The sequence below is a fragment of the Myxine glutinosa genome, chromosome 3, assembly GCF_964187855.1.
Source record: "Myxine glutinosa chromosome 3, kmMyxGlut1.1, whole genome shotgun sequence".
Taxonomy (NCBI): Eukaryota; Metazoa; Chordata; class Myxini; order Myxiniformes; family Myxinidae; genus Myxine; species Myxine glutinosa.
The window spans coordinates 140,558,747-140,581,587 of NC_136263.1; positions in this window are offsets into that span (position 1 = coordinate 140,558,747).

Here is a 22,841-nt window from a genome sequence, read left to right on the forward strand (position 1 = left end):
CCCCCTCAACTATACTAACAGCAATCGAGAAAGGCCTCACTCTGATCAGTGAATCAGGGACGGGACAGAAGGTCCTAATATTTACTGTAGATCAGCAACTATACAAGGTCACGGTAGACATACTGTTTCATTCTCCTTCTTACTTCAGGAATACCATCCCTCTACTTGGTGGTATGCACACTCTCATGGCTTTTATTCATGCCGTTTGCATCATCCTTTCTCTTGCCCTGAAATCAATTCTTTCTGTAACATTTGGCAGCGTGGACAAAATGATGAGCGGGAAAAAGTACCCTCAAAATTTCAGGGCTCTACGAATGCTTACAGAGGAGATGCTCCAGAATCTTCTACAGCAGAATCCAGGAATAATAAGCATGGTTGACCTACTCAACTGCCTCAATGAACGGTCTAAACGCAGCAAGACCACAAAGCTGTGGAGTGACACTCTGATAAAAGGAATGTTTATTATGACTGCATTCGTTCGAGGAGCGCATGAGCAAGATTTCCCACTTCAGCTGGCAGCAGTAAAAGCTATGTTGCCCTATTTTGCAGCTGCAGGCTGTTACAATTACCTGAGATATGGCTCGTTCTACATCCACCACATGGAGTCGCTCCCTGCAGAACGCCTGAAAGAGCTCAAGAATGACTGTGGTCTTCGTCTCATCCCGGGGTTCAACAACTCAATTTTCACAGATCAGTTCATGGAGTCCACATATATGCGTCTTGGCCATGGGCCAGGAGGAGCCACAGGCCTTGCTGTAAATGATACTCAGATGACAAAGTGGGCACTCAGCTTTGCCATTTGTGGCGAGGTCTGTGCAAGTCTCAACAGAATGTCAGATAATGAGCCTCCCATAGCTAAATTTCACAAAGAGGAATCAGCAAAGAGAATTGCAGCTGATAAGGAGGACAGGGCGAGTATACAGAGGACTCTTGCATTAGCTATTGATCCACTGGATCCCGACCAACATCCAAATGGTAAACTATTGAACATTGTCACAGGTGAGATGGCACATGAAGACATAAATGCACACAATGCTGTGGACATTGGCCAAACAATGGTTAAAGAGTTCAGGAAAAGCTGGCCTTCAGGTTTCTATGATAAATTATCAAAGCCCATTGTAACTATGCATGACAAGAAGAAACATGTAACATTGGGTGGCAAGAAGTTGTATGATCAGGAAATGATCTATGCGAGGATCATAGGTCTGATGTCAAGCAACCGATCAGTACCCATAGATGCCTGTCTGAGCACGGAGCTTGCTGCCTATCCTCCGGCGCTATTCGACTCAGCTGGAATGATGCGAGTATCACAAAAGTCAAACCTGAAAACTGCTCTCCAAATCACTACTTCAAAGCGTTCAATCTCTACTGCTGACACTGCTGTGTACGATGTGTCTGCTCTGCTGTGGACCATTAACTGGCCAACTGGTGCACTCCAGTTGTATATCGATGCACTCAAGGTCTTTGTCAAGCAGGCATTGGTGGCTGGAAATGTCGTGTTTGTCTTTGATAGATACTTTGATAACAGTACAAAGGCATACTGTCGCCTGCTCCGACAGGAGAAGCAGGGAACCAGCCAAACCCACATACTTAAACCAGACATGCCCACACCTCCTAAGAGTGCAATCCTTGGTGTCTGCAAAAACAAGATGCAGCTAAACAGAATGGTTGCTGAAGCCCTGCTGGATCCTGACTTCTACAAACCCGCCACACAGAATGGACATAGTTTGACTCTCGCAGGTGTAGGTGATGTGCCTCTAGAGATTATGATGGGGATATGTCGGGAGCGTACAGATCTCTCATCAAGCCATGAAGAAGCTGATCCCATCCTCGTTCAACATGCCATATCACGGTGTGCGATGGGGGAGAACGTTCAAGTTATCTCAGATGACACAGATGTATTCATTCTTCTCCTCCATTTCTATGTCTCCCACAAGTGTACAAGTCCTCTATTCATGAGCTCTCCTCGTGCAGATCGTTCAATTGTAGATCTAAGAGCCACTGCCGAGAAGAACAAGGACAGGGCAAGGGCCATTCTTGTAATGCATGCGTTAACAGGGATTGATACTGTCGCAGCAACCTACAACATAGGTAAAAAGGTGGCACTCAAGGCCCTTCAAACAATTGACCCACAGAGTTTGTCCATCGTTGGCGATCCTCAAGCCAATCTTACTGAGATCTGCAGTTCAGCAACTGCCTTCCTGATTGCCTGCTTTGGCACAACATATGCTGAATGTAAATCAATGACCGAGTGCCGCCTCAAAATGTGGAAGAATAAAACAGGAGCTGGCACATCTATCAAGTTGTGTAGTCTACCACCTACAACTGAAACAGTAACAGAAAATATCAAGAGAGCGCACTACCAAGTGGCGCACTGGCTGACAGCCATGTCCGGCATACCACCACAACTCAGTCCAAAAGACCATGGATGGGAGCAAGACGGCTCTGTCCTGAAACCCTGCACCATCACACAAGGAACAAAACTGGCCCCTGATGAGATCCTTGAAATGGTACGGTGTGGATGTGAAAAATCTGCTTGTAAGGGTGGAAATTGCAAATGTAGCCTCATCGGTTGCACAGTGTTCTGTGCCTGTGAAGCTGGCCAACTGTGTCTCAATCCACTGACCAAGAGATCAAACATAGAAGATGAGGGTGATGAGGATGGTGATGATGCCAGTATAGACTCATAAACTAATATCAGTACAACATCTATTAACAATTGTGGCATAAATTTGTAGAATAGTAAAGTGGTCGCTATATTACCTCTTTTGTAAGTGTTTGCATTAAATTTGAGATTTGATATTTCCGTGTCATGTCTTCTGTGGCCCAATATGAAACCAAACAGGCTTTGAAATTGACCATTACTATTTGACCTTGACTTCAAGTCACTCAAAACACCCTGGTTAATCTACTTATATGCCCATAGACCTAATATCTGGTAAAAAAAAAATCATCAGAACTGGCCTATAAAATGCTGAAACCTTCTATTTTTCATCTTTTTGGGGTCACATATCACATTGACCATGTGATCTTGACCTTGAAATGCTTCGGTCACCTCACAAATCGATTCAGCAACCTAGGAAACCTATCATTTGATAGTAAAACCAACAAAATCAACCCATTAGTTGCTGAGATGTGTTAGTGGTTGTTTTTGCTAGATGCGGGTGGCAGCCATTTTGCAAATACGCAAATTTTAAAAATGCCACCGCCTAAATTTAATGTTATCATCCAGAAATGTTGACTAGGAGTCCCAAGGATGCCAAAAATGCAAAAACCTCTATGACTTGTTTTTTGAAGGGGTTCAACTGGCTTTCCTCCTGACTAGAAGGAGATGCAGTTTTCTACTGTGAATGACTGGGTGGTGGTGTTCAGGGGGCTGAGGAGTTTGTTTATTGTAGAGAAGAGTGCTTTTGGGTTTCCAGAGCCAGAGTGGATAATTTGAGAGTAGTAGGCGGAGCGGGCGCGGGAGAGGGCATCTTTGTAGTGCTGTAGGTGGTCCTTGTAGGCTTGGGAGTGAATTGTGAGACCTGTTTTATTGCGGAGTCTTTCAAGTTGGCGAGCACGAGTTTTCATCAGGCGGAGTTCAGGGGTAAACCAGGGAGCAGAATGGGTGAAAGAAACTGTTTTGGTTTTTATAGGCGCAAGCTGGTCATGGCAGGAGGAGAGAGTGTGGTTGTAGTAGTCAGTGAGGTCAGAAGGGGTGTGGAGGACAACGAAGGGAGAAGTGGACATTTTTTCAGAGAGGGTGGATGAGAATGAGGTAGGTGAAAGAGTGTTTAGCTTACGGAAGTTGATAGTGCGATAATGCCTTGGTGCTGGGGTGGGGATGTTGATGGTCATAGTGATGGCTAGGTGGTCAGAGAGGGTGAGGTCAGAGCCAGAGAGATGGTGCAAAATTAATCCAGTAGAGCAGACAAGGTCCAGAATGTGCCCACGGTTATGGGTAGGAAAGTTGACATGTTGAGTGAGGTTAAAGCAGGTGAGTAAATCAGTGAAGTCAGTGGTTATTGTGGAGTCAGTGGAGTCCATGTGGATATTGAAATCAGTGAGGAGGAGGATTGAGGGGGAGAGGGAACAGAGCTGGGTCAGAAAGTAGGAGAAGTCAGACAGGAATGATGGGTGTGGTTTAGGAGGGCGGTAGACGACTGCCATGACTGACTGCGTGTGACCAGAGAGTTTAAAAGCCAGGTGTTCAAATGATGGAGCAGATGAGATGGAGATGAGGCTGGTTTTGATGTCCTGTCAGTGTATTACGGCAATTCCACCACCTCGGCCCTCTGAGCGTGGTTTATTGATGTATGAATATCCATTGGGTGTAGTGCGGTTGAGTGAGAAGTAGTCCAGAGGTTGTTGCCAGGTTTCAGTGAGACAGAGAAAGTCCAGTTTATTATCCAGAATGTCGTCGTTCAGGATGAGGCTTTTGTTGTTGAGGGACCGGGTATTGAACCCGGTATTGAATCTAAGTTGAACCCAGGTGTTATGCTCTCTCCAACCGCTGAGAGGCATCTATAAGAACTCGGACGGCCATCGCTCCGGATCATTCCTGTGACATATAATCTGTGTGACAGTGCAGACTCGAATGGTGCGTATATTTAGATGTTCCAGGCTTGCTTGCATTGATCGTTAATTGCTGGACTTCTCCATGATTATGTAACCTGATATATGGCTTGATTGTATCTTACAGGTGTTGCCAGAGATCGAATTTGCATTAAACCTACCATTAGGACAATGTTGTGGATTTGCCTTTTTACAACAAGGATGATAACGTTAGATGTATTCCCAGTAATATTGCGACATTGTTCAGAAATCCCCATTGTTCGCACACCTCTGAAAGAGTCTAAAAGTGTTGTTCATCGTAGGAAAAGGAAGCATCCAGCTGCTGTCTGGAAGAGCTGCATTGGGGCAGTCGATCACTGGCAGACACCGGTGAGTTATTTTCTTACTAGTCTTAGTGTGACAAAAATGTCACCACCGAAAATGAGCGATGACAGCGAACAGTCGGCAATGATTAGGAAGAAGAAAATCAGTATCAAATCACAGAGTGTGGAAATGCATGGAAAACAAAGGTCAGAACCTTTTTCACAATGCAAAGTGCAAACTGTAGATTACCGAGAAACAGATTCCATTCTGCACATCACTGCCCAGCCCGATATTAAAGTGACAGCAGTGAGAAGCACCCATGCCTCCACTTTCCATATTCCATTTAAGATTCTCTTCCATTTAAATCGGCTTCCCCTACAACTACAAGTCTGCATCAACATCAGTACACATGCTGATAGTATAGTGCAAGCAGGAACAAAAAAACAAACCAAAAAAATCGAGTCACCTGTTATCCGATGGTTGAACGTGGCTCCAATAATAATCAGTAAAAGGCCAAAGAAGATAGGCTACATCCAGGAAAAATAATGTTTTATCTCGGGGAACACAAGTCAATTAGACTGGAGGAGTAAGCATAGAAAATAGAATTTGCAGTTATATACAGGGAAACTCAGACAAAAAAAACATTTAATATTGTACACATACGCACACATACAACCTCTTGAAAGCACCCTTTGGTAACCTAATAAATCGGCTCGAAGCAGCGGAAGGAATACATTTGTGAAATAAGAAAATTATGAAAGATTTCGCACTTGATTCTAATTTCCCATTCAACATATATATATATATATATATATATATGTGCAGTGTCTGTCCTGTCCTGTGTTGTCTTGTGTTGACTTGTCACTGAACTACTTTCTCAAACTTTTGTGAAATCGTACCAAACTTCTGGAATGCACATATCTCTCCCGTCGGTATGTCCTAAGGGTATTTCTTTTGAAAAAAAATTCCAATTTTTGGGGGGGAATTTTTTTTTTTCTAACTTCAATTGTTTATAAAATGTGATATCACGTATATTACAAATACATTTGTGCAAAATAATTGTTTGAATTATGATTGGTTTAAACCATGACAAAACGGCAACTCGGGTACAGTCATTTATCTATATATCTACACATCTGGGCAGTGTCTGTGTTCTCACTTAACGACTCCCTCAAACTTTTGTTTCCGTGGTTGTGAAGTGTTTTTAATAACGTTGTGGTGGTTTTGAATCACGTGGTGGTGAGGTGTTTTGAATTATGTGGTGGTGAGGTGTTTTTAATTATGTGGTGGTGAGGTGTTTTTAAATCACATGGTGGTGAGGTGTTTTTAATTATGTGGTGGTGAGGTGTTTTGAATTAGTTGGTGATGAGGTGTTTTGAATTACGTGGTGGTGAGGTGTTTTGAATTATTTGGTGGTGAGGTGTTTTAAATTATGTGGTGGTGAGGTGTTTTGAATTAGTTGGTGATGAGGTGCTTTGAATTACGTGGTGGTGAGGTGTTTTGAATTAGTTGGTGATGAGGTGTTTTGAATTACGTGGTGGTGAGGTGTTTTAATTTATGTGGTGGTGAGGTGTTTTGAATTAGTTGGTGATGAGGTGTTTTGAATTACGTGGTGGTGAGGTGTTTTGAATTAGTTGGTGGTGAGGTGTTTTGAATTACGTGGTGGTGAGGTGTTTTGAATTACTTGGTGGTGAGATGTTTTTAATTTCGTGGCTGTGAGGTGTTTTGAATTAGTTGGTGATGAGGTGTTTTGAATTACGTGGTGGTGAGGTGTTTTTAATTTCGTGGCTGTGAGGTGTTTTGAATTAGTTGGTGATGAGGTGTTTTGAATTACTTGGTGGTGAGATGTTTTTAATTTCGTGGCTGTGAGGTGTTTTTATTACGTGTTTTATGGCTGTGAGGTGTTTTTAATGCGTGTTTTATGGCTGTGAGGTGTTTTTATTACGTGTTTTATGGCTGTGAGGTGTTTTTAATGCGTGTTTTATGGTTGTGAGGTGTTTTTATTTCGTGTTTGATGGATGTGAGGTGTTTTTATTACGTGTTTTATGGCTGTGAGGTGTTTTTAATTTTGTGGCGGTGAGGTGTTTTTATTACGTGTTTTATGGCTGTGAGGTGTTTTATTGCGTGTTTTATGGCTGTGAGGTGTTTTTAATTTTGTGGCGGTGAGGTGTTTTTATTACGTGTTTTATGGCTGTTAGGTGTTTTTATTACGTGTTTTATGGCTGTGAGGTGTTTTTAATTTTGTGGCGGTGAGGTGTTTTTATTACGTGTTTTATGGCTGTGAGGTGTTTTATTGCGTGTTTTGTGGCTGTGAGGTGTTTTTAATTTTGTGGCGGTGAGGTGTTTTTATTTCGTGTTTGATGGCTGTGAGGTGTTTTTATTACGTGTTTTATGGCTGTGAGGTGTTTTTAATTTTGTGGTGGTGACGTGTTTTTATTACGTGTTTTATGGCTGTGAGGTGTTTTTATTATGTGTTTTAAGGCTGTGAGGTGTTTTTAATTTTGTGGTGGTGAGGTGTTTTTATTACGTGTTTTATGGCTGTGAGGTGTTTTTATTACGTGTTTTATGGCTGTGAGGTGTTTTTATTATGTGTTTTATGGCTGAGGTGTTTTTATTACGTGTTTTATGGCTGTGAGGTGTTTTTATTACGTGTTTGATGGCTGTGAGGTGTTTTCAATTTCGTGGTGGTGAGGTGTTTTTAATTTCGTGGTGGTGCGGTGTTTTTATTACGTGTTTTATGGCTGTGAGGTGTTTTTATTACGTGTTTTATGGCTATGAGGTGTTTTTAATTTAGTGGTGGTGAGGCGTTTTTATTATGTGTTTGATGGCTGTGAGGTATTTTTATTACGTGTTTTATGGCTGTGAGGTGTTTTTATTACGTGTTTTATGGCTGAGAGGTGTTTTTAATTTTGTGGTGGTGAGGTGTTTTGATTTATGTGGTGGTGAGGTATTTATAATTACGTGGTGGTGAGGTGTTTTTAATTATGTGGTGGTGAGGTGTTTTGAATTAGTTGGTGATGAGGTGTTTGGAATTACGTGGTGGTGAGGTGTTTTGAATTACTTGGTGGTGAGGTGTTTTTAAATGACGTGGTGGTGGTGTTTTTAATTTTGTGGCTGTGAGGTGTTTTTTTAATGTGTTTTCTGGCTGTGAGGTGTTTTTAATTTTGTGTTTTATGGCTGTGAGGTGTTTTTATTATGTGTTTTATGGCTGTGAGGTGTTTTTAATTTTGTGGTGGTGATGTGTTTTTATTGCGTGTTTTATGGCTGTGAGGTGTTTTAATTTCGTGGTGGTGAGGTGTTTTTAAATAACGTCGTGGTGGTGTTTTTAATTTTGTGGCTGTGAGGTGTTTTTTTAATGTGTTTTCTGGCTGTGAGGTGTTTTTAATTTTGTGTTTTATGGCTGTGAGGTGTTTTTATTATGTGTTTTATGGCTGTGAGGTGTTTTTAATTTTGTGGTGGTGATGTGTTTTTATTGCGTGTTTTATGGCTGTGAGGTGTTTTAATTTTGTGGTGGTGAGGTGTTTTTAAATAACGTCGTGGTGGTGTTTTTAATTTTGTGGCTGTGAGGTGTTTTAATTTCGTGGCTGTGAGGTGTTTTTATTGCGTGTTTTATGGCTGAGAGGTGTTTCTAATTTCGTGGTGGTGAGGTGTTTTTATTACGTGTTTTATGGCTGTGAGGTGTTTTATTCCGTGTTTTATGGCTGTGAGGTGTTTTTAATTTTGTGGTGGTGAGGTGTTTTTATTACGTGTTTTATGGCTGTGAGGTGTTTTTAATTTTGTGGTGGTGAGGTGTTTTTATTACGTGTTTTATGGCTGTGAGGTGTTTTTAATTTTGTGGTGGTGAGGTGTTTTTATTACGTGTTTTATGGCTGTGAGGTGTTTTTATTACGTGTTTTATGGCTGTGAGGTGTTTTTATTGTGTGTTTTATGGCTGTGAGTTGTTTTTATTACGTGTTTTATGGCTGTGAGGTGTTTTTATTACGTGTTTTATGGCTGTGAGGTGTTTTTATTACGTGTTTTATGGCTGTGAGGTGTTTTAAATTTTGTGGTGGTGAGGTATTTTTATTACGTGTTTTATGGCTGTGAGGTGATTTTATTACGTGTTTTATGGCTGTGAGGTGTTTTTAATTTTGTGGTGGTGAGGTGTTTTTATTACGTGTTTTATGGCTGTGAGGTGTTTTTAATTTTGTGGTGGTGAGGTGTTTTTATTACGTGTTTTATGGCTGTGAGGTGTTTTTAATTTTGTGGTGGTGAGGTGTTTTTATTACGTGTTTTATGGCTGTGAGGTGTTTTTATTACGTGTTTTATGGCTGTGAGGTGTTTTTATTGTGTGTTTTATGGCTGTGAGTTGTTTTTATTACGTGTTTTATGGCTGTGAGGTGTTTTTATTACGTGTTTTATGGCTGTGAGGTGTTTTTATTACGTGTTTTATGGCTGTGAGGTGTTTTAAATTTTGTGGTGGTGAGGTATTTTTATTACGTGTTTTATGGCTGTGAGGTGTTTTTGTTACGTGTTTGATGGCTGTGAGGTGTTTTTAATTTTGTGGTGGTGAGGTGTTTTTATTACGTGTTTTATGGCTGTGAGGTGTTTTTATTACGTGTTTGATGGCTGTGAGGTGTTTTTAATTTTGTGGTGGTGATGTGTTTTTATTGCGTGTTTTATGGCTGTGAGGTGTTTTAATTTCGTGGTGGTGAGGTGTTTTTAAATGACGTCGTGGTGGTGTTTTTAATTTTGTGGCTGTGAGGTGTTTTAATTTCGTGGCTGTGAGGTGTTTTTATTGCGTGTTTTATGGCTGAGAGGTGTTTCTAATTTCGTGGTGGTGAGGTGTTTTTATTACGTGTTTTATGGCTGTGAGGTGTTTTATTCCGTGTTTTATGGCTGTGAGGTGTTTTTAATTTTGTGGTGGTGAGGTGTTTTTATTACGTGTTTTATGGCTGTGAGGTGTTTTATTACGTGTTTTATGGCTGTGAGGTGTTTTTAATTTTGTGGTGGTGAGGTGTTTTTATTACGTGTTTTATGGCTGTGAGGTGTTTTTATTACGTGTTTTATGGCTGTGAGGTGTTTTTATTGTGTGTTTTATGGCTGTGAGTTGTTTTTATTACGTGTTTTATGGCTGTGAGGTGTTTTTATTACGTGTTTTATGGCTGTGAGGTGTTTTTATTACATGTTTTATGGTTGTGAGGTGTTTTTATTACGTGTTTTATGGCTGTGAGGTGTTTTTATTATGTGTTTTATGGCTGTGAGGTGTTTTAAATTTTGTGGTGGTGAGGTATTTTTATTACGTGTTTTATGGCTGTGAGGTGTTTTTGTTACGTGTTTGATGGCTGTGAGGTGTTTTTAATTTTGTGGTGGTGAGGTGTTTTTATTACGTGTTTTATGGCTGTGAGGTGTTTTTATTACGTGTTTGATGGCTGTGAGGTGTTTTTAATTTTGTGGTGGTGAGGTGTTTTTATTACGTGTTTTATGGCTGTGAGGTGTTTTTATTGTGTATTTTATGGCTGTGAGGTGTTTTTATTACGTGTTTGATGGCTGTGAGGTGTTTTTATTACGTGTTTTATGGCTGTGAGGTGTTTTTATTACGTGTTTTATGGCTGTGAGGTGTTTTCAATTTCGTAGTGGTGAGGTGTTTTTAATTTCGTGGTGGTGAGGTGTTTTTATTACATGTTTTATGGCTGTGAGGTGTTTTAAATTACTTGGTGGTGAGGTGTTTTAAATTACTTGGTGGTGAGGTGTTTTGAATTACTTGGTGGTGAGGTGTAATCGGCCCAAACTTCAAATCTGCACCTACCCCTCCCCTACGTATGTGCCGAGGGGTTCTTTATTGAAAATATAACATTCAACCTAAATCTTCAACCTAAATTGCTTATAAAAATGTAATATCACAAACACAACAAATACATTTGTGCAAAGTAATTGTTGTACACCGCTCCTTTCCTATACCATCTCCAGGCATTGCAAATCGTCATTGTTGGGCACCGAAGGGGGCTCGGCAGTGACGCACGCTGAAAGAGAGTACTCAGTTTTCTCTCTGGTTGTTTGTTGTACACCGCTCCTTTCCTATGCCATCTCCAGGCATTGCAAATCGTCATTGCTGGGCACCGAAGGGGGCTCGGCAGTGACGCGCGCTGAAAGAGAGTACTCAGTTTTCTCTCTGGTTGTTTGTTGTACACCGCTCCTTTCCTATGCCATCTCCAGGCATTGCAAATCGTCATTGCTGGGCACCGAAGGGGGCTCGGCAGTGACGCACGCTGAAAGAGAGTACTCAGTTTTCACTCTGGTTTCTTTCTTGTTTTCTTTCTTGCTTTCTTGCTTTCTTGTTTGTCCGGACGATATCTCAGCCATCCTTTAAGCTAGGAAGCTGAAATTTCGGCACAATAGTGATGAAGTCCTTTGTCAAAAACAGTATTTTTTTTTTGATTAATCAATAAATTGAGGAGTTATTTAATTATTAGCGATTAATTAAGTACTTATTTAATTAATCAAATTTCCTTTCTCTTCTGACCATTAACTCAGGCACTTTTTGAGTTAGGAAGCTGATATTTGGACATGCCAATGACCAGGTGATTTGGCTGCAAAGGATATTTTTGATTTATTAATTAATCAATTAATCGATTAATTATTTAATTATTCGATTAATGACAAAAAAATTTTTTTTTTTAAAGTTACAGATTCTGATGAAATAGTGGTAGTTTATGTGTTCTCTGACCAAATTGATTAATAATTGAATTTTTTAATGATTATTATTTATTTATTTTCATTATTAATCATTTATTTATTTTCTTTCTCATTTGGCCAATATCTCAGGCACCTTTTGAGCTGGGAAGCTAATATTTGGACATGAGTGACCAAGTGATGTGGCTATCAAGGATATTTTTGATTTATTGATTAATCATTTCATCTATTAATTATTTATTGATTAATCGATTAATTATTTATTGAGTAATCAATTAATTATTTAATTTTTTATAAATGACTTATTTAATTAAATTTCTAAAAGATACATCTTCGGATGAAGCACTAGTGGTTTAGTTATGCGATTAGCCAATTGATTATGAAAATATTTTGTGATAATCTTTTATTGATTTTAATTATCCAATTAATCAATAATTTAGTGTACACCTCTCTCTCCCAATGCAGCCTCAATGAGCTGCACTGCGGTATTGCCGGGCGCCGGAGGCGCCCCAGCAATGCCGCGCTGCAGCATATTTAATTATTTGGCATGGGGCGGTGTACTTTGAATGTATGTGTACTTGTTTTCTTGTTTCCTTGTTTTCTTGTTTTCTTGTTTGCTTGTCCGGGCGATATCTCAGCCATCCTTTGAGCTAGGAAGCTGAAATTTTGGCACAATAGTGAGAAAGTGCTTTGTCAAAAACAGAAATTTTTTTTTTTGATTAATAAATAAATTGAGGAGTTATTTAATTATTAGCGATTCATTAAGTACTTATTTAATTAATCAAATTTCCTTTCTCTTCTGACCATTAACTCAGGCACCTTTTGAGTTAGGAAGCTGATATTTGGACATGCCAATGACCAGGTGATTTGGCTGCAAACGATATTTTTGATTTATTAATTAATCAATTAATCGATTAATTATTGAATTATTCGATTAATGACAAAAAATTTTTTTTTTTTTAAAGTTACAGATTCTGATGAAATAGTGGTAGTTTATGTGTTCTCTGACCAAATTGATTAATAATTTAATTTTTTTATGATTATTATTTATTTATTTTCATTATTAATCATTTATTTATTTTCTTTCTCATTTGGCCAATATCTCAGGCACCTTTTGAGCTGGGAAGCTAATATTTGGACATGAGTGACCAAGTGATGTGGCTAACAAGGATATTTTTGATTTATTGATTAATCATTTAATCGATTAATTATTTATTGATTAATCGATTAATTATTTATTGAATAATCAATTAATTATTTAATTTTTTATTAATGACTTATTTAATTAAATTTCTGAAAGATACATCTTCGGATGAAGCACTAGTGGTTTAGTTATGCTATTAGCCAATTGATTATGAAAATATTTTGTGATAATCTTTTATTGATTTTAATTATACAATTAATCAATCAATTAGTGTACACCTCTCCCTCCCAATGCAGCCGCAATGAGCCGCACTGCGGTATTGCCGGGCGCCGGAGGCGCCCCGGCAATTCCGCGCTGCAGCATATTTAATTATTTGGCATGGGGGCGGTGTACTTTGAATGTATGTGTACTTGTTCATGTGTTTATTTAATCTCAGCAAATTGCTTGAGTGCTTAAGCTGCTTGGCGTGTGCTCTTTGGGCTTCTTTTGAAAGTCATGGCGATACACGAGACAACGCTTCCTTTTTGTTTTTATGTATGCAGTTTGTTATTACAAGATATCACATTGATTCACATTTTTGTGTGATCTACTTTCATTATACTGATATAAGTGATATTAATGTATCTATAAAATATACTCATTAAAAAAACAACGTCTAATCAAACATCATGTTTGGATCTCCGCCATGTTGAACTGTGGCTTTGCAAGTGAAAATCTGACATTTGGTTTGCTCGCTGTAGTTTACACATTTTGCTGATTTCCTGCTTGATTTTTACTTTTATAGAAGACGATTTAAAGGTTTTGTTTTTGTGGTTGCCGTTTTTGTGCCGCGTTGAAATGTGAAATTTGTGAACAATTTGACTATCCTCTTTGGGAACTGCTTATTTCTGGTGTCTACTCAACTTGTATTTATATTTTTATAGGTACCTTGAGGTGCTCCGCACGAAACTATAACAAATCTGGTGAAAAATGGATGTCTGTCCATTCGTTCTGTCCATTCTGCAGGCAAACCTAACAAGTGATTACACGCACAGACGTAGGCCTACAGGTAAGATGACGCATTTCCGGTGTGGTTTATCTATGTCACATGATTGTACTAATTAATTGATGTACCTGAGGTTGTTACACTTGCGCTAAAAAAAAATTATGTGAAGTTTTTGAGGGATTATACACCTTGATGATATCGTGAATTTCGGGGAATCGTATAATTTTGAGGCCTCACTGTTATAAGTATTTATCTCGATGATAGCACATGGTTGCCCGTTTTGATGTAATTAGACGAGATACCTGTTCAACGCCCGGGGAATTCTGAGTATGTGGTGGGGGGGGGGGGGGGGGGGGAGAACGGGTGGGAGAGAGTGGGGAGGGGTTGTTGGGGAGTGGGTCGGATCTGGGGGGGCTGTCAGGGGGGGGGGGAGGAATCTAGAGGGGGTTTGTGAGGAAAGGGGGAATGGCCGTGGGGGGGGGGGGGAAGAACGGGTGGGAGAGAGTGGGGAGGGGTTGTTGGGGAGTGGGTCGGATCTGGGGGGGCTGTCGGGGGGGGGGAGGAATCTAGAGGGGGTTTGTGAGGAAAGGGGGAATGGCCGTGGGGCGTAGAAACTGGTGTGGGGGAAATACCTGGTCATCCTGGTGAATGTCTGGTCGTCCTGAGTTTGGGGTGAGGTTTGGAAGGGGTGGGTTTTGAAGGGTGTTGGGGTGGGGTTGTGAGGGGCGTTGGTGTGTCAGTGTGGGGGAAAGACAAAGTGCAAACCATTCTGGAGGAATGGTCACTTGATGGCAATTGAAAGCCCCATGGGTCAGATCGTGTGGCCGGTGAATCAGAACACACACACACACACACACACACACACACACACACACACACACACACACACACACCTGGCTAACATGAGTTGTCAGCATGTATCGCATCAGTCAGCCACCCCTCACATATGGAGAATACAATGAAGAGGGGAAGAGGGAAATTCTGCCATTATTGCTTACGTGATAAATAGATGGTATAGTGTTTTAACTGACAGGTTTTCAGAACCCTCTCCTCACTTTCCCCCCCCTATCCTTCCACGTTCCCATCACGTCCCTCTCCCCTCCCCCTTTTCCTAACCTCCCCAGTGATAAGTATCTGTCCCCAGTGGCAGTAAGAGTTTAATTTCAATCTATCCATTTAAATTATTTCATGGACTTTACAAAGATGATTTGTGTTGCAATCTTGGTTTCACTCATAGCCAAAAAGCTGAGCTACTATAATACACCACACACTGCAAAATGGCGGTGCAACATCGGGTGGCGGAGGTTGGATTTGTCCAATAAGAGTGTTTGATATCCTGTTTGCAAAATAAGATTTGGCATCACGATTATTTCTGCCTGTTCTCTCCACATTAAAAGTGCATGTTGAGCTTTGCCTGCGATTGCACAACCTTTCAAACGCAGCGCAGGAAGCGATCGCTGTAAACGGGAGACAGACAAACGCACGACAGACACCACGGTTCACAATATATGATTGTCTGCAAAGCAAACGACCTAAAAGTGAACATAAAACGCATTACCAATCACCTCGTAGGTCCCTCACACATATAATTTAGATATCTGCAGAATTTAAAGTATTTTGTGGTTATGGCACCACCACACAGCCTCCTCTTCTGAAGAACATCCTGAGATCACCCCCATCCCCTCCCCGAGGAAATCGACCAAACGAGTCGTTTGAAATTCTTGTCATGACATGCCTGCATGCTCCAGGATATGGCATCACTATCCCATATAATGCCATAAAATGATGATATATCAAAAGGCAGGTTATGAAGCTTCACACCGACAGATATTCAAATCTTGAATCTAACCTTCGGTAAAAGGATTATTCTCACCTCGTCCACCCCCCTTCCCCCCCCCCCCCTACACCCCCTTCCCCCCCCCCCCCTCCTCGTGTTACCTGAATCTGAAATTCTCCATCATTCAGGAGCTGTCTGAATCCATACATACTCTGTTTATTCACCCATCAGTTCTTCATTACCACGACACGGACGCTTTACAAGAGCGTGTGCCTGTGCCAGAAATAAACGCGAATTTGCATTCCCATTGGCAGCGCGAATTGGTGGAGCAGAAAGCATGAACATGGTGCCATGTCGAAACGTTCGGCTTATGGCCAGAATCACGTCCACGTTTCCATACTCCCGTCCCCGTGCCAGGTGGACCGGCAGTAGCGGTCCACAATCTCCAGGTAAACCGTCCCTCGTCTGATTGCTTCGGGTACAGGCGTCCCATAAAATTAGTTTACGACGCGATTGTCACTGATGTATCGAGTACGCAGTGCATCATTTGTTTCCCAATGATGATTCATGTGTTGTCAGCTACACGTAACCATCTGCGTGTATAAGTTCCAGACATCCGTGTCAATGCATTTGCGGAATGGCGACTATCTCTGATTCCCATAGGGGTTGGTGCCATCCCATATGCTGCCACAAAGGTTATAAAAGGAATCAAGCACCGACAGCGGGGACAGCATTTGGACAAGTTGAAAAGCTGCGGTTAATTCACAATATTCAGGATTAATCCCCTTGATTTAATTTTTTATACATATTCCATTCACCACCCAACTGCCTGGAAATGATGATGAAGTGCAAGATCAAACAAGCACTAATTTATGCTAATTTATATGCGCTTATGAATTGTCGATTAAAAAAAAAGGTCATAAAATTTAAGACAGCACAAAGTTCATGAAATGGGAAAAACACATACAAATTTAATAATTGCATTAAGGCACAAAAATTATTCTCAAATCATAAATACAAAATTCTTATAAAACACAATCAATCAAAAGACCATAAATGCTAGTGGGTGCTTATTAAGTTTTATTTATATATATATATATATATATATATATATATATATATATATATATATATATATATATATATATATATATATATATTGTTGCGAATATGGAATTTGGCCTCCATATCCGCTTGTAAATATTCCCCTATTTTCTCCAATACTCCCCAACTTTCCCCAATCCCCCCATTCCCTAGTCCCATTGCATGTAAATAACAATCAGTAGAGCCGACCTTCCCCTTATTCCCCCATTAAATGTCGTGCCCAGGTCCACCGCACCACACGTAGACAACTTTCGGACATCTTCCTAGTTATTCTTATTCTATGTCAGTTAAGGCCTCGTCTCCATTAATCATGACTCTTCGTTGCACCAGAATGTGATTATATGGCATCAGTAGTGAGTTTAGGACCTTTCCCATACCTCCTTCCATCTTCCCATACCTCCTTCCATCTTCTTCCCCAACCAACTATGGCTGCAGCAACGGAGGGGATGGCGGCGGCGCGGGGGAGGATGCGTCCTCACACCGGCTCGATTAGCGCCATTGACCACGCGCTCCACGGGGTTACCAGAGGGGCTGGCTGTCAGCTCCTCGTCAAGGGCGGAGCCTGGTAACCCCCCCCCGCACCCAATCAGAAGGGCGGACCGATTCCATCTGGGGCGGAGCTAACGAGCCGAGGGCGTGTCACTCCCCGCCGGATATACGCGGCCCCGCGCCGGATGTGAGACGTGAGAGTGAGAGAGATGCGCCCCGAGCTGGAGAAAGAACGTCACCTCTGAGCGCTGCGACGAGACCTCCCCGCATCTCTGGACCGGACCGGGTCGATTCTAACCTTTGAGCACAGGTGCACCTGGAGCCATCGCTACCCGCCTGTCCTTTCCATCAACCCCCGTGTGAGTCAGCCGTTGTCCCGTTTGCCTGTCGTCTGTTGGGGAATAATATAAGATTGTGTCTAAGTGCTTGTCTTTCTATGTTGTACCTCTAGCCCCTGTAATCTAACCTTTTCCGTAACGAATATAATCTCCTCCGGAGGTCTTGAGAACCGTATCCCTGGTGTCGTCATTTTATAACCCAGCCGGGTGTCTTCTTTTTCTTATTGAGCCAGCGTGGCGCGGCTTCGTCAACGTCGAGTATAATCGGTAACTTGTGCAGACGTGGTCATACCAAAACCGCTCGGTAAACTAACATCTAAGCCACGTCTGTAACAATTGGTGTCGAGGAGTGAGATTCGGACCCGGGACTAAATTAGTTAGGCCCAAATTTTGGGAGGGAAAATCGAGCCGGAGCGCGGTCCCGCGGTTACTGCGCTCGACGAAATTATAACGGCGAAATTTCGAATTTGTGTTACGAAACTCGAATTTTGAAAGTCGCGCCATGGCGGATCAAGACGGCTGGGGTCCGGTAGGGGAGAGTGAAGCAGGGTCGGTCCAGGACCAAATTGAGGGACATGAGGGACATGAGGAGAGCGAAACAGCGAGGGTAGCAGGCACGCAAAATGGCGCCTCGCAAGAGCGCGCGGTAGCCGAGCCCGCTGTATCAACGGGCTTTAACATGCAGCCGATTGACATACAGGCCCTCATTGCGCAGCTACAGGCAGCTGTACAGATGAGTATGGGGAGCCAAATTGAGCGATTGGGTGAGCGGTTGGGGAACCGGATGGATGCTCAGAGTGAGCAAATGGGGGTAATGAGGGACGAAGCGAGGGGTACCAGTGAGAAGTTAGACAATAATTTTGAGGGGTTAGACAACGGGATAAAAGAAGTGAAAAATGGGTTAACGGGGGTAGAAAACAGAATGGCCGCTCAAGAGAATCAAATGGAAGGGATGCAAAAGGGGTTAGAGGGGGTAGAAAATAGAATGGCTGCCCAGGAGAATCAGATAGAGGGAGTGAAAAATGGGTTAGAGGGGTTAGAAAACAGTATGGAAGGCAAATTGAGGGACATGAGGGACCAAGCGGAAAGGGAAGTTAAACAAATGGAGCAGCAGATAGAGGGGGTCAGAATGGGGGTAGAAACCAAACTGGATGCTCACAGGGAGGAAATGGAGCAGATGAGGGTGGCATCTGGGCAGGAGATGCAAGTGATGGGAGAGGAGATCAGAAGAGGAGTGAGTGAGGAGGTCGGAGGAGTGCGCGAGGAGGTGAGGCACTGTAAGGAGCACATGGAGAAAGAGGTGAGAAAGGGGACTGTAAAGTTACAAGGGGGCATAGAGGTCCTGACGCAGGAGGTGGAACAGCTGACGGAGGGACAAAAAGGACTAACGGAGCAGGTTCAAAGGAACACTGCAGTATTAGGAGGTTTAAAAGCGACACAAAACGACATAAAAAACGACTTGATAGCGACAAAGAGGGAATGGCAGATGGTACGTGAGGGACTGACAACGAGGTTGGACGAGGTGATAGAGGTAATGGAGACGAAGGACCGGCAGGTGAGGACGCACCTGGAAACGGTCAAGGTAGCCTTAGAGGATGAGCTTGAGGAGACGTACCGGGGAATAAAAGAGGTGAAGCACAAATTAGAAGAAGTGGAAGAAGGGATGAGCGAAATTAAGAAGCGACGGAGAGGGGATAAGAAAGAGATAAAAGAGGAGATAAAAGAATTGGTCCAAAGTCTGTGTTTGGATCGTGATGATGTGCTCATTAACCGGATGAGGGATTCGCAGGTGATGGAGGAGAAGCGAAGAGGAAGAGGACCCGGTGTAAGTGGTGACCAATATGGTCGTGCGTATGATGCGCCAGGGGATTTAAGAAGCTTGGGGGTCGAGATAGACCCGGGTGTTCGTGAGAGGCCGTTGGTGAAGTGTGCGACAGGTCTGGTGTGCGAAAGAGGAGGTGTGCGAGAAAGTCCGACTCTGGGGTGTGTGAGGAAAAAGTGCGTGCCAAGGAGTGAGGGTGCTGGCGAGAGTGAGTCGGTCGTAGCGCGTGTGCGAGGGAGCACATGGAAGCGTGGTGTGGTGAGTGTTACAGAGGGTGTGACGGGAGAGTGTGCGCGAGAAAGGTGTGTGACGGACAGGTGCATGAGGAAAGAGTGCGCTGTCAGAAGTAAGGAAGAGTGTCCACCTGTGGTGAGTGTTACAGAGGGTGTAACGGAAGAGGTTGTGCGAGAAAGGTGTGTGACGGACAGGTGCATGAGGAAAGAGTGCGCTGTCAGAAGTAAGGAAGAGTGTCCACCTGTGGTGAGTGTTACAGAGGGTGTAACGGGAGAGTGTGCGCGAGAAAGGTGTGTGACGGACAGGTGCATGAGGAAAGAGTGCGCTGTCAAGAGTAAGGGTGAGTGCGCTGTCAGGAATGGAGGTGAAAGTAGTGGGAGTGACATGGAGCGTGAGTTAGTTGTGACAGGTGAGCGAGGATGTACACCTGGGATGGAAGGATGCACACCTGGAATGGTAGAGCGTGAGTGGGAATGCACGCTGGAGTTGGTGGTGAGGCACGTGATTGGGTGTGCGAATGAGGGCACACCTGTGATTGTCACAGAGGAGGTGACCGCGGAGGGGGCGCGAAGCGGTGTATTGGTGAGGTGTGCGAGCAACGAATGTGTGCCAAAGTGTTCGGTGGTCAGGTGTGTGACCAAGGCTGTGAGTGGAATGGGTGTACCTGGGTGTGTAAGGAAAGGTACGAGGAGCATGGGCACGGCTGGATGTGTGAGCAAGGAACGGGCTGCGGGGTGTAAGCGTCCAGGTGAAGCATCGACGTTACACGGGTTAGAGGTTAGAGCGACTTTTAGCCGAAGCAGGCCCTCGGTGCGTGCCGGGCCTCGCTTTGAACGGCCGCGTCCAGGCTCCACTAGGCGGAGCTGGCAGCCCGATAGAAAGGGTCGTCATGGCGACCACTTTTTGGTGAGACGTGCCGGCAGGTCGAGATCGGGGCATTGGATGGCTCCGTGCCGAGATGGTGCGTGGGATCTCGGCCCGGGTAAACCTCCTTCCCTGCACCGAATGCGGGACGCACCCAGCCGCTGGCACAGAACAACCAGCATTCATGGCTTGGCTTTACGAAGCCGGGCTTTGGACAGGAATTGGCGCACCGAGAGGTATTAGTGAGTCGACTGGGTGATGAGGTTAGTGTTTTGGACCCAAAATTAGAGAAAAGCAAAATTTGATGATTGGCAAAGGATTGGCAGAGTGATGATTGGTAATGGTACAGTGATTGGCAGATGATTGGCAAATTTTTAATTTGTTGAAATTTGATGTGCAAAATTGGTAGTGAGAGACCCCCGATGGGGTGGGATGGCAAATCTGCCACCCTTCCCATGCGGGGGGCAAAGGAGCAATAGTTTATGGGGTGTATGGCAGTGAAAACTAGCCCGGGTGGGTTAGGTTATATTGATAGGGATCTAGAGAAGATGACCTTAGGTGACGTTAAGTTTAGTTAGTGACTGATACCTGTAGTAGGGACGCAGGTAGATTAGTGTGGATGATAATGACGTGGGAGCGCAATAGTTTAAAGGGACGACTGGGAAGCGCAAGTTTCAGAAGGGCGTAGTTAGCTGAGATGATGCTGTGTGTGTGAGAATTGAACAGGTGTGATTGCACAGGTGTGCAACTGGACAGGTGTGATTGCACAGGTGTGCATCTGGACAGGTGTGTGGAGCAGTGTATGAGTAGTGAGTGTTGTGGATCAGCGCGAAGGCGCTTGGGGAGAGAAGGGTGCAGGTGGCACCAGGTGTGAGAGCACAGGTGTGCAAATACAGGTGTGTGGAGAGAGTTGGAGTAAGTGGTACGGAGTGGTGTGCATGGTGTGAAGGTGTGAATGGGGGAAGAGTGGACCCCCATCACGGATACCCGGGGCGGGTAGTGTAAGTGTTAGGTAGAGGGCATAGGTAAATTGTGGTTGGATATTGGCATCTGTGGTGCGGTTGCAGAATGGTGTTGTGAATGGGTGCATTAGTGTTGTGGAAATGGCTGGGCGTGTAGCCTGTTAGTGTGTGTAGTTGGTTGGGCACTCCACCACTGTGAGGATGTCGGCCAGGTGAGGCCGCAGGTGGGCTCTGGGAGCCGGTAGTTGTGGATGGGGCCCGAGGATCCGGAGGATGGACCCGGGTAGCCCAGTGCCAGAGAGGGCACCGAGTGGGGAGAGTGCCAGAGGGCCTTCCCCCGGGTAGTTAGGTTAGGGTAAGGAGCAGGTAAGCTCGGAGGCAACTGCAGTGGTGGAGGTGTGCAGGTGGGTAGACCCACTGGGAGAGGTCCACGTCGCAGCCCAGAAATTGTACGAGGGCACCGGGAGATGAATCGGGGGAGTGAGACCCCAAATTGAAGAGCACCACAGTTTGGCCAATGGGAATTGGTTTTTAGAACCCATAGTGTAAGAGGGCCAATGGTTTGGCCGGAGAAAGACCCCGGGTAGTGTAAAGTTGTTAAAGTCACTTAGGAAATAGTTAGGATTGATGAACCTGTCGCACCATACGCAGCCACTTACCTGTGGTGATGATGATGACTCCACACCTGTGTTTTCTTTGTTTTGTTGCAGAAAATGAAATTGCTGTGTGGATTGTGAGACGCATCACGACGTGGATGAGACATTGGGGTGATTCCATCTCTCCCTCCCTAGGAGGGACTGATGATGAATTGGTAATGGCAAATTTTGATGTGCAGTTGGAGATGGCAAATTTTGATGAGAGTTGAAAATGGCAAATTTGATTGGTTAGGAGGGAGAGAAGACGAATTTGGTTTATGGGAGGAACGGGGAAGACAGTAGGGATGTTTGTTGATTTGTAAAGTAGATGTTTATGGGTAGTGTTGTGTTTTGTGGATACAGTAAGGGGTAAGGGAGGGGCCATGTAGGTTACCTGGTGGGGGGGGGGGGGCGTACGATAGGAACGTACCTGTCTCACCTGGTTCCCATGTGCCCCCAGTGTGCATCACCTTACATTGCGTGCACTTTTGCGCCCTTACCACCTTACTCACTTGTCTGCTTCTTTTGTCTCCCACCTCCGAGGATCTGGCTTTGGGGTAGAGAGAGAGGAGAGAGGTGCTGGCTGCGCAGTTGTGGGCCTGCACTTTCGCTGTTTGCTGCGGGGATCGATACACCATATGGACCGCAATGTTTGTGGCCACCCACAATGGACCGCAGTTTGTTTGCGGCCAAGCACCACCCGGGGAAGGACCTATGGGTCAACGTGGCACCTATGCCATACAGGTGAACCACTTTTAGTTAACACCAAGTGCACCACAAGAAGAGCAAGAGACACCTGCAGGGTTAGGGGTTGTCGAATTTATTTTTATTCCAATGAACAATGGTGACTGCACCGATTGGTGGTGGGGTGGTGCTTTTGATGCTCGGGAAGGGTGCTCTGCACGTTATTAAAGGCCGTCGGCCACAGAGCACTCGTGGGTTGGTGTATCGATGC